The following is an 11,775-nucleotide window of genomic DNA, read 5'->3' as shown; positions in this document are numbered from 1 at the left end:
CAGGACAAGAGAACAGAGCAAGAGCAAGAAGGCACGAAAAAGAGGGAGAGAGTGAGTGAGAGAGAGAGGGAGAGAGAGAGAGAAAGAGAGAGAGAGAGACAGAGAGAGAGAGAGACAGAGAGAGAGACAGAGAGAGAGACAGAGAGAGAGAGAGAGAGAGAGAGAGAGAGAGAGAGAGAGCCTAGCAGTTCCATTTTTAGAGAATCAGGCAAACCTGGATATTGCCAGGTAACTGTGGGGCAGGACCTAGACAAAATGCTAATAACTGTTAGTTTGTTTTGTTGGTAAAGCAAGTAGATAAGGAGTGATAAAATCACAGCCTAGTCATTCAATCTTACCATGAAGAAAAAATTAACAATCCTTTTAGAAATGTATACTCCCCAAATGAAAAAGGCTTTATCATACAGATCAGAAACTGGTAATGTAAATTTATAGGATAGTCTAATATGATTTTCTGATCATTGAGCATATCAGCATTCAGCTGAGGGTTTGTAATTTTGCAAGGAAAAATGAGTATCTACATTTTTTAAGAGTCAATAATTACAAAACTTAGTTTTAAAATTCGAAGCATGATACCATGGACATATGCTTTGAACTGTAAAGTAAAGTGAACCCCTTGGGCAGAAATTTTGTTGCAAATTTTTCAAAGCACACTTGACATCAGTATTTCTCAGGCTGTAAATCACAGGATTAAGTGCTGGAGGCAACACAGTATACAGTACAGAAATTAGTTTATCTATAATTGATGCTGTACTTGAGGGTGGCTTCAGATAGACAAAGCAAGCTGTAGCAAGGAAAATACTGAAAACAGTGAGATGAGGGAGGCAGGTGGCAAATGCTTTGGACTGACCTTTAGTGGTAGGAATCCTCAGCACAGTGGAGAAAATGTGAAAGTAAGAGAGCACAATACAGATGACACAAACCATGCCCAGACAAAGACCAATTCCAAAACTTGTATAAATGACCACAAGTGTGTCAGAGCAGGAAATACTTAGCAATGAGGGAATATCACAGAAAAACTGTGGAATCTCAATGGAGCCACAGAAAGGCATGTAAAATGTGCCAGCTGTGTATAAAGCTCCTAAGAGTACCCCAGTAGTCCAGGAAACACCCACCATCAGCACACAGTTACTACTGCTCATGATGACCTCATAGTGAAGGGCAAGCAGATGGAAATATAGCGGTCATATGACATTGCTGTTAGGACAAATAATTCTCCAGATGCAAAAGAAGCCATTAAAAATACTTGAAGGGCACAACTGAGAATAGAAATTGAATTACTGTGAGTTATGCTATTGATAAAGAAATTTGGGATTGGAACAGAAATAAAGAAGAGATCCAACAGGGACAAATTCTTCAGGAAAAAGTACATGGGTGTTTGGAGTTTCAGATCCAGAGTGATGACAGTGATGAGGAGGAAGTTACTCATTATGACTCCTAGGTACGTTACCAAGAAGAACAGCCCACATACAGTCTGTAGCTCAGGAGCATCCGAGAATCCCATAAGGATGAACCCTGTTATTCTAGTGACATTGACCATGCTAAAGTCTTCCACAACCTGTCAGGTATGAGAAGTAAGCAAAAATTAACAGGCAGATGTATAGAAATGTGCAGTGAAAATGGGCCCAGGACACTACATAGATACTAAAACATTGTTACATTCATTCCCCTTTTATCTTTCTATTAGGTGCCAATTTTACCAGATATATAAGTTGTACTAATTTACCATTTATTACTATTGTACCATGTTTTACTGTACATTTTTAGAAAAATTATGTATTATATATCATTCTTTCCTTGAAATTGCAGTCATTCGTTGTGCAAGAAACAGTAGAGCAAAACCTTCAAGTCTTTTCCTGCACTATTTTATTTTCTTTGTCTTAAACTTGGTTCAGAGTGCTCTGAACACATATGCTTTATATGACCACACTTACCATTTAACAAGAATTTGCCTAATGTTAATAAATGTCTTTCTTGTACCTGTAATGTTTTCAAAATATTGCTACCTGCCACATTTTGTCATGTTTTCTGGACCGTTTCAATAAAACTTGGATTCCTTCTTTGTTGGCTCAATCTTTCTTGGACAAAACCTTTTTTCACATATATTTCTCAATGATAAACCTGTGCCACTAAGCAGAGTGATCATTTCCTAGGTACCTTTTTCTCCTTCCAGATTGATATCTAAAATATTAAATACCTTGTAGTGCAGAAGTTCATTCCACTTCCTAGAAGAAACAGTTTTGTCTAGATTTTTCTCTATTCACCCTTAGCAATTTTAATCTTACTGATAAGATTCATTATGCTCAGAACAGAGATAACAGTTAACAATGACACAGTTTGACTAGGAATAAATGAGATCAATACCTCTTATACTTTTTTTCTAATAATCTACAACTTCTTCCTACTTTCAAATATATAGTTATGTGTTTATATTTATCAAATTCCATCCCTGACTTTTACAGTTGATTTCTATTTATTTCTGTGATGGTTAATCATTTCTAATTTGCTGGAACTCTCTAAAATCTGAGCCATAAGATTTCCATAACAAAAGAATTTAAATTCCTTTGCTTTAGAAAATAATACTGTCCATCACATTAAGTTTATATGTAAAATAGGCATGTATTGTAATTGCAAACGCTCAGATATAATTATATTAAATTATTAAATATAAACAAGTAAATATGTCTCTAATCATGAATGTAAACAAGGTAAAATAAGTATAGATTTTTTTGTTTAATATATATATCATCTTAAATTTATAAAATCCTAAAATATTGAAGATATACAATGAGTTTGCTAAGAGATGAGAGTTGGTTCCTCCTTGGAAATGGGAAATGTGGACTTCCCCAGTCAAAAGATTTTGCTTGTGTGTGTGTGTGTGTGTGTGTAAATATTAAATCTGTTTTTCTCTCTAGATCCTGCTTCTAGCATGACTACTTCGTGACTATTTATTATTAAATGCCTTGGTCATGAGCTTCGTCTCATTCCCTGGCTAACTCATAATTTATTTAACTCTTTTAAACTACTCTGTGTCTCCCTCAGTTCCAGCCTTCTTCCTTGAATTCTCCTTCAAGGTCTCCTCCAGCATATCCTTTTAATTTTTCTCAAATCTTCTTGCATCTCCTTTTATTATCTCACCAAGTCTCAGAATCTGCTGTCTTCCTGCCAGTGACCCACGTCCTAATTTTTTTGTCTCAGCTCATTATCCATAAGCTTGTTTATTGAAAGGTGATGCTTATAAGAGATTCTCCTCCATGTGTATACATGTACACTTATTCACATACATGCTAGTAATATCTTAGTACACCAAAACAACAACAGAAAGGAGGTACTCTATTTGAAAGAGAGAGGACAGGAATATGGGCTGAGGGTTAAAGTGATGAATGGAAAAGGAAAAATATTTTAATTATATCATATCCTCAAAAATAGTAGTAATTCCTTGTTAAAAACACCTTTTACTCTTTTTGAATTTCACAGTATTCCCTCCAGTTCCAATTAGCTCCTCTTCAGCTCACAGCTGGCCTTGACTCATGCAATGTATCTCCCAAAATAACACACACACACACACACACACACACACATACACACACACACACGCACACGCATGCACACAAGTACACAAGTATACACAGACACAGTAGATATATGCATATGATTCAAGGTCTCTGACTTCTGTGACACCATCAATATTGTATCCTCACTAAGACTTCTCCCTGATTACCTGTTGTTAAACTGTGTAGTGGAGATCCTGCAGTTTTGGGTCAGCATGATTGGCACTGATCCTAATCATTCCCACATGGTATAGATTTAGTGGTGTTTGAACTCAGTCTTGGATCTGGCCTTGTCTGGTACCTGAGCTGGTAAGTGAGCTGCCTCTTTCTTTCTGCACCACAAGGGCAAGCTCTCCAGCATTGTTTCAGCTAGTTCACTCTCTGCGGCCATCAGAGTGAGACAATCAGCTCTCCTGCTGTTATGCCATCAGGGCCGTTTTATCTGTGAACACACACACACACAGACACACAGAGACACACAGACACACACATACACACACAGACACACACACGCACACACACACACATACACCTTCAGGGTAAGCTCCTTTGTGCTGCCCAATCAAGACACGGGGCCTATTCTCCCAAGTGCTGTAGCCTCTAAGAGATGGGCAATCTCACCTGTTTTGATAACCTCCAAGCTGGTTCATCTCTTCTTTTGTCATCAAAGCCAGCTCCACTGTAATGCTCAAGTGCTACAGCCAGCAAGGTGTCAGGGCTAGTTATCAGAAGGCCATTCCCTCTGAGGCTGCTCTCCCAACTCCCATGGGTGGCAAATGTGGAATGGGGAAAACATCATCTTCACATTCAGGCCACCTCACCACAGAAGATTAGGAGGGTCAACTCTCCAAGCTATAACCCTAATGAGTGGCTCTCTACAGACTAGCCACCAGGGTCAGTTACACTGTTATACCTGGGGAAGGCACAGGACATGTTCTCCCCAGGACTACTGCCTACCAGAGATGGGGCAGCTCTCTAGAATTCTCCAGCCAGTAAGAGACATGTCCAGTTCAGCAGAGCCCATGGAAATTAATGGGGATCAATTTAGATTCTTCCTGTTAGTTTGTTTGTACATATTTTCTACATTTTTTTACATTGCAAATGTTTTCACCTTTCCTGATTCCCCTCTCACCTTAAGTTCCATAAGCCCTCTTCCTTCTGTCCATTCACCAATCAACCCCCTCCCACGTCTCTGTTCTGGTTATCCCCTACATTGCTGCATCAAGCCTTTCCAGAACCAGGACCCTCTCCTTCCTTCTTCTTGGGAATCATATGATATGTGTATTTGGTCTTGGGTATTCAGAACTTCTGGGCTAATATTCACATATCAGTGACAGCATTTCATGTGTGTTCTTTTGTGATTGGGTTACTTCACTTAGGATGATATTTTCCAGTTCCAACCATGTGGCTAAGAATTTCATGAATTCATTGTTTTTAACTGCTGAGTAGTATTCTATTGTATAAATATATCTAACATTTTCTGTACACATTCCTCCAATGTGCAGCCATTTAATTTTTCCAGCAGCATTTTTGAAGAAGCTTTGCATTCAGGTATTTATTTCCTTATCAAAAATCAGTTGTCTGTAGGTGTTCCATAGGTGTGTGGATTTATAACTGGATTCCAATTAACAACAGACTTCTTTAATTTGAGTGCTATTTTCTGTAAGTCATTTTGAAGTCATCATCTCTAATACCTCTTACACCTGTTTTATTATTCAACGTTATTTTAGCTATCTTGACTCTGCTTTGGTTTATAGTTAGCATGGGGAGGATGTTTGTGTTTCCATATTATGCTGAAAATTGTTTTTTAATAAATGTGAAGAGGTGTGTTGGAATGTGTACAGGAATTGCACTATAGAGAGCTTTTGTTAGGATAGACATTTCTAGTGAATTAATGCTCCCAATCTATAAGATTGAGAGAACTTTTCATCCTATGATAATTTCTCCACTTCTGTTCATCATCTTAGTGCTTTTGTCATACAAGTTGTCTTGAGTACTGTCTTGCTGTGAAGAGACTTCATGACTAATGAAACTAATAAAATATACCATTTAATTTGAGATTACTTACTTTTTCAAAGATTTAGTATATTATCATCATAGTGGAGAACACAGCAGCAGCCAAGCAAACATGAAACTGGAGAAGATGAGAGTTTTCCATTCAGTTCTATAGGCATCAGGAAGAGACATTGGGCCTGTCATGGGCTGTTGAAACCTCATTGTATCTATACTGACACACTACCTCTGACAATGACACACTTCGTCAGCCAAGGACAAATCTTCAAATTCTTTTCAAGTAATGTCACATCGATACGACTAACTATTAAAATATATTAGCCTATGAAGGCCATTATTATTCAAACCACAGCACAAATCTTTCACGTGGTTGGTTAGAGTCACTCCAAGATATTTTATATTATTTGAGGATACTGCGAGGATGTGTCCTTGATTTGTTTCTCAGTCTGTTTGCTCTCATCATAGAGAAAGAATGCTAATGTTTGTGAGTTAATTTTGTATCCAGCTACTATGCTGAAATGCTTATGAGCTATAGCTGTTTTCCAGTGGAAATTTTGGGGTCATTTTATATATACTATCATATCATCTGCAAATAAAGATGTTTAATTCTTCCTTCCCAATTTCTATACACTTAATGACTTTCAGTAGTCCTATGGATCTGGGTAAGACTACAAGTACTAAATTATATAGGTATGGAGAGAGTGGACAACCTTTTCTTGTTCCTGATTTGAAAATTGTTTTTCAGTATATGTTCATTTAATTTGATGTTGGTTATAGACTTGAACACTGTCTTTAATATGTTGTGGTATGTCCATGACTTTCACCATGAGATGAACACTGAATTTTGTCAAAAGTCTTTTCTAAATTTAATATCATCATCATGTGGGATTGTCTTACAGTCTGTGTATATGACAGATTTCATTTATTGATTTATATATTTTGAAGCAACCCAGAAACATTAGGATAAAACTTATTTGATTATGATAAATGATATTTTTGTTGTATTCCTAGATTAATTTGAAAGTATTTTATTGAGAATTTTTTGCATATATGTTTATAAGGGACATCGGTTTGTAATTCTTACTTTGTTGAGTTTTTAGGTAGTTTAGGAATCAGATTGCCTCAGTCCTTATAAAAAAATTTAGGACTGATATATTTAACTTGCTAAACTGATCTTTATTCAGCTTCAGTATTTGCTAACTATCATGAAGTTTACCCATTTATTTGAGATTTTTCAATTTGGTGAAATACAGTTTTTTTAAAGTAAGTCCTTATGATTCACAGGAACTTCTTAATGTCCAACACTATGCCCTGCTGTTCATTCTAATTATGCAAATTTTGATGTTCTTTCTCTGAATTTTAATGTGTGTTTTAAGGATGTTCTTTCTCTGAATTTTAATGTGTGTTTTAAGGATGGTTTGTCAATCATATTGATTGTCTCAATAAATGAACTCTTTAATCGATTATTTGTATTGTTTTATTCTGTTTCTATTTCAATCCTCTTGGACTACTTCATTTATATTTTGTTGTAGAGCTTTAAAGTGTGCTGCTAAGTTACTAGTATGACATCTGTTTTATATATGTATATATGTGTGTGTGTGTATAAGTATGTGTTTGTGTGTATTTAGTATATTATATAGACATGTATAACTTAGATACATATATTATATATCAATACATGTATCAATATTATATATATATATATTCACATATATATCAATACATACATCAGTATGATATATATGTATATAGACTTAATTGTCTTAAATGGAAAATGTAATGGAAATGAAATAAACAAAATCCATATAAATATGGAGTCTCTTTTTGGTGGCCAACTTCTCCTGGTCTAAGAGCATGCTTGGAATCTTGTTGATATACCCTGTTATAGTCCATTAGAGTACTCTGGTTTTCCTGTTCCCAGCAGATATCAATTGCAAATACCTCCTTATTTAGAGGTGAAATATTTCATCTTCTTCCTTTTTTTAGTTGTAAGATTCATTTGCCTTGAACCTGTGTAGGCCTTTTGCACTTTGACATGATTTGAAATTTTTGTCTTATTGGTCTTTTTCTTTATTTTGATTTTGGTTTTGGTTTTCATAGAAAGCATGCACAAAGTTGGATACATAGGAAGGTGAGGGCTCTTGGAGTATATAGATTACCAGTACAATGACCTCTCCTTATACCTTTTGTATATTACAAATTTTCTTTCATTTCCTGATTACCACAATTCAAATTACTAGTACTGATATAACTTGTCATTTTTTCTGATGTCTCTGCTTTTTCTTCACACTATGGGATCCCTTTCCTCTGTTCAACTATGAGCAAATGTGATGTTTACTCTTGTCAGTGAGGTGTCACACAAAATCTGGTAAACTATAAGAGTAACTCAAAGGCAAAGAAAATAGATGACACTAAATAATAGAAAATTATGTATATATTAAGGATATATAATGAATACAGCCATTTTTGGTGAATTCTATATGAAAATTAAATGATTACCATAAAATTCAAGACAATGATTATATTTGATGTACATGACACAATAATTTAAAAGTCAATTGTTATGGAGTCTACAAATGTTAGTTATTAGTTGTGCATTTGTATTTTATATAGTTTTCATAAACAGACATTTATTTTAGGTCTAAAAAACAAACTTTATAATGTTGAGTGATGAGGTTTACAAGAAGTGAGAGTAGATTATAACTCATCAGCTAGTGTGGCTACAGAGATCTTCCCAGGCTTCGGTATCCATAGAACATCTAGGCCCCCAGGTTGAGGAGAGTTGTGAACTATTCCAGGTGTATCTCATAATGAACTGATTCTTATCCACAGTGAAATTATAGGGTAGATATTAGAAGACAATATTAGATTTCTGACAATTATCTGATACTGTCAAATGTGTTATTTGATTACAGTGTTCATGTTACTTTTAATACTTGAATTATAAATTACAGAAGTACATGCTGAAATTATAAAAAAGAAACTATCCACTTTTGATTTTACATATATATATAATGATTCTTTTCTTTTTTTACTTTTTTAATTCGATATATTTTTATTTACATTTCAAATGATTTCCCCTTTTCTGGTCCCCCACTCCCCGAAAGTCACATAAGCCCCCTTCCCTCCCCCTGTTCTTCCACCCACCCCTTCCCACTTCCCTGTTCTGGTTTTGCCTTATTCTGCTACACTGAGTCTTTCCAGAACCAGGGGCCACTCCTCCATTCTTCTTGTACCTCATTTGATGTGTGGATTATGTTTTGGATATTCCAGTTTTCCATGCTAATATCCACTTATTAGTGAGTGCATAACATGATTGATCTTTGAGACTGGGTTACCTCACTTAGTATGATGTTCTCCATTTCCATCCATTTGCCTAGGAATTTCATGAATTCAATGTTTCTAATGGCTGAATAGTACTCCATTGTGTATATATACCACATTTTTGTATCCATTCTTCTGTTGAGGGATACCTGGGTTCTTTTCAGCTTCTGGCTATTATAAATAGGGCTGCTATGAACACAGTGGAGCATATATCCTTATAACATGCTGGGGAATCCTCTGGGTTTATGCCCAGTAGTGGTATAGCAGGATCTTTCAGAAGTGACATGCCCAGTTTCCTGAGGAAGCGCCAGACTTATTTCCAGAGTGGTTGTACTAATTTGCAAACACACCAGCTATGGGGGAGTGTTCCTCTTTCTCCACATCCTCGCCAACACCTGCTGTCTGCTGAGTTTTTAATCTTAGCCATTCTGACTGGTATAAGGTGAAATTTCAGGGTTGTTTTGATTTGCATTTCCCTGATGACTTGTGAAGTTGAGCATTTTTTAAGATGTTTCTTTGCCATCCGAAGTTCTTTAGGTGAGAATTCTTTGTTTAACTCTGTACCCCATTTTTAATAGGGTTATTTGGTTTTCTGGGGTCTAACATCTTGAGTTCTTTATATATATTGAATAGTAGCCCTCAATCTGATATAGGGTTGGTGAAGATCTTTTCCCAATTTGTTGGTTGCTGATTTGTCCTTTTGATGGTGTCCTTTGCTTTACAGAATCTTTGTTATTTTATGAGGTCCCATTTGTCAATTCTTGATCTTAGAGCATAAGCTATTGGTGTTCTGTTCAGGAACTTTCCCCCTGTACCAGTGTCCTCAAGGGTCTACCCCGGTTTCTTTTCTATTAGCTCCAGAGTGTCTGGCTTTATGTGGAGGTCCTTGATCCATTTGGAGTTTAGCTTAGTACAAGGAGACAAGAATGTATCAATTCACATTCTTCTGCATTGTGACCTCCAGTTGAACCAGCACCATTTATTGAAAAGGCTATCATTTTTCCATTGGATGTTTTCAGCCCCTTTGTACAGGATCAAGTGGGCATAGGTGTGTGGGTTCATTTCTGGATCTTCAGTCCTGTTCCATTGATCTGCCTGCCTGTCACTGTACCAATACTATGCAGTTTTTAACACTATTGCTCGGTAATATTGCTTGAGGTCAGGGATACTGATTCCCTCAGAATTTCTTTTGTTGTTGAGTATAGTTTTAGCTATCCTGGGTTTTTTGTTATTCCAGATGAATTTGAGAATTGTTCTTTCTAACTCTATGAAGAATTGAGTTGGGGTTTTGATGGGTATTGCATTGAATCTGTATATTGCTTTTGGCAAAATGGCCATTTTAACTATATTGATCCTGCTGATCCATGAGCATGGGAGGTTTTTCCATTTTTTGAGGTCTTCCTCTATCTCCTTCTTCAGAGTCTTGAACTTCTTTTCATACAGATCTTTCACATGTTTGGTAAGAATCACCCCAAGGTACTTTATATTGTTGTGGCTATTGTGAAGGGTGTCATTTCCCTAATTTCTTTCTCAGCCTGCTTATCCTTTGAGTATAGGAATGCTACTGATTTGCTTGAGTTGATTTTATAACCTGTGACTTTGCAGAAGTTGTTTATCAACAACTGTTTATAGGATTTCTCTAGTGGAATTTTTTGGGTCACTTCGGTAGACTATCATATCATCTGCAATTAGCCAGACTGACCAATGGGCAGAGAGAAAGTATCCAAATTAATAAAAGTAGAAATGAAAAGGGGGATATAACAACAGAAACTGAGGAAATTAAAAAAAAATCATACCATCTTACTACAAAAGCCTATACTCAACCCAACTGGAGAACCTGGAGGAAATGGACAATTTCCTAGACAGATACCAAATACCAAAATTAAATCAGGACCAAATAGATCATCTAAACAGTCCCATAACCCCTAAAAAATAGAAGGAGTCATAGAAAGCATTACAACCAAAAAAAGCACAGGACCAGATGGCTTCAGTGCAGAATTCTATCAGACCTACAAAGAAGACCTAACACCAATACTTTTCAAATTATTCCACAAAATAGAAACAGAAGGAACATAACCCAATTCCTTCTATGAAGCCACAATTATGCTGATACCAAAACCACACAAAGATCCAACAAAGAAAGAGAACTTCAGACAAATTTCCCTTATGAACATAGATGCAAAACTACTCAATAAAATTTTTGCCAACTGAATCCAAGAACACATAAAAATGATCATCCACCATGATCAAGTAGGCTTTATTCCAGGGAGTCAGGGTTGGTTCATTATATGGAAATCCATCAATGCAATCCACTACATAAACAAACTCAAAGAAAAAAAACCACATGGTCATTTCATTGGATGCTAAAAAAGCATTTGACAAAATTCAGCATTCTTTCATGCTTAAAGTCTTGGAAAGAACAGAAATTCATGTCCCATACCTAAACATAGTAAAAGCACCATACAGCAAACCGGTAGCCAGCATCAAACTAAATGGAGAGAAACTTGAAACAATCCCACTAAAATCAGGGACTAGACAGGACTGCCCAGTTTCTCCTTATCTTTTCAATATTGTACTTGAGGTACTAGCTCAGGAAATTAGAAAGCATATGGAGGTCAAAGGGATACAAATTGGAAAGGAAAACGTCCATATTGATTCTTTATCTTTAATGTGTGTTTATGCTACTTCTCTCAGAATCTCTGCTGCAGCTTGCACTGTGAAGGCTGCAATAGAAATCTGTTTCTTCACTTTGCTCCAGGTCTTAGAAATGTTGATGTTACTATTAAAGTAAAAAGACCATCATAAATCCCTGTGAATAATTCTCCTGCTTACTTGTTGTGGCTGCCTTGGGGCATAGATGACATTCCTATTTGTAAAATATATCCCT

The 11,775-nt window shown here is 36.1% G+C and overlaps 1 pseudogene; it reads right to left on the bottom strand.

The window, feature by feature from the left end:
- Positions 1–533: 533 nt before the first annotated feature.
- LOC127681602 (olfactory receptor 14A2-like) lies at positions 534–1,540 on the bottom strand (annotated as a pseudogene).
- Between the last annotated feature and the right edge of the window lie 10,235 nt (positions 1,541–11,775).

This window comes from Apodemus sylvaticus, chromosome 1 (genome assembly GCF_947179515.1).
Source record: "Apodemus sylvaticus chromosome 1, mApoSyl1.1, whole genome shotgun sequence".
NCBI lineage: Eukaryota > Metazoa > Chordata > Mammalia > Rodentia > Muridae > Apodemus > Apodemus sylvaticus.
This window is presented reverse-complemented; position numbering and strand designations above follow the sequence as displayed.